Source organism: Tupaia chinensis, unplaced genomic scaffold (assembly GCF_000334495.1).
Source record: "Tupaia chinensis unplaced genomic scaffold, TupChi_1.0 Scaffold149448_1, whole genome shotgun sequence".
Classification (NCBI taxonomy): Eukaryota; Metazoa; Chordata; class Mammalia; order Scandentia; family Tupaiidae; genus Tupaia; species Tupaia belangeri.
The window spans coordinates 1,114,164-1,115,061 of NW_006209292.1; positions in this window are offsets into that span (position 1 = coordinate 1,114,164).

An 898-nucleotide genomic window follows, 5' to 3' on the forward strand; every position below is an offset into this window, starting at 1 on the left:
CTGCAATCCCCTCTTCCAGACTCCTTCATTCTTCAGTGTCCACCTTCTGCCCTGCCTCATGAATGTAGGCTCCATCTGTCCGCCCATATGCCACCCCTGAACTCAGAGCTCACCAAAACACTGTGCCTCTCTGACACCTTCTTTGGGCCCTGTAATCGGCATCTCACAACTGATACAGTCAGAGTCAAGAGCATGCTACTGGGTCTAGGCTACTGCGCAGAAAAACAGAAAACCACATCATGACTTTCCTGATGACCCAGTACTTCCCAATCCGCCCCATGTAGACTTCTCCACCTCAGCAATGCCACTTCTCCACAAGCAAACTACCTTGGAATCCTCTGAAATTCTGCTCTCATGCGCTCACAAACCCATTGGCTCCAGCCTTCAATTTCTACCCCGAGTATGACCATTCTCCCCCCTCCACTCTACCCTGCTGGGCTGAGCCATCATCCTCATGGGCCTACTGTGATAGCCTCCCCCAGGCTGGTCTCAACACCACTTCTTTCTGGTCTATTGTGTGCACAGCACCCACAGAAGGCCTACTGAATTCTACACTAGATTATGTCACACCCTTGCTCCAATGTCTCTGACAGTACCTCCATGGCCTGAAGGTTCCCCACCATCTGCTTGTGTGTGACCTCTCTGACCTCATCCCTTACTTCCCTTTCCCTAGCTCCCTCTTCACTAGACTCATCGAATCTCCTTGTAATTTGCTCTCACTCCCACCCCTGGGCCTTCGCATAGCTCTCTGCCTAGTTACCAACCCAGATCTGAATGATCAGATAGACCCCTCATGCCTTTTGAGGTATTACTTAAATGTCACATCTCTCAGGCTTTATCTTTCACTCTACCTAAAATTCCAACTGCCAGTGAAAGTGTGTACTCCCAACATTTCCTA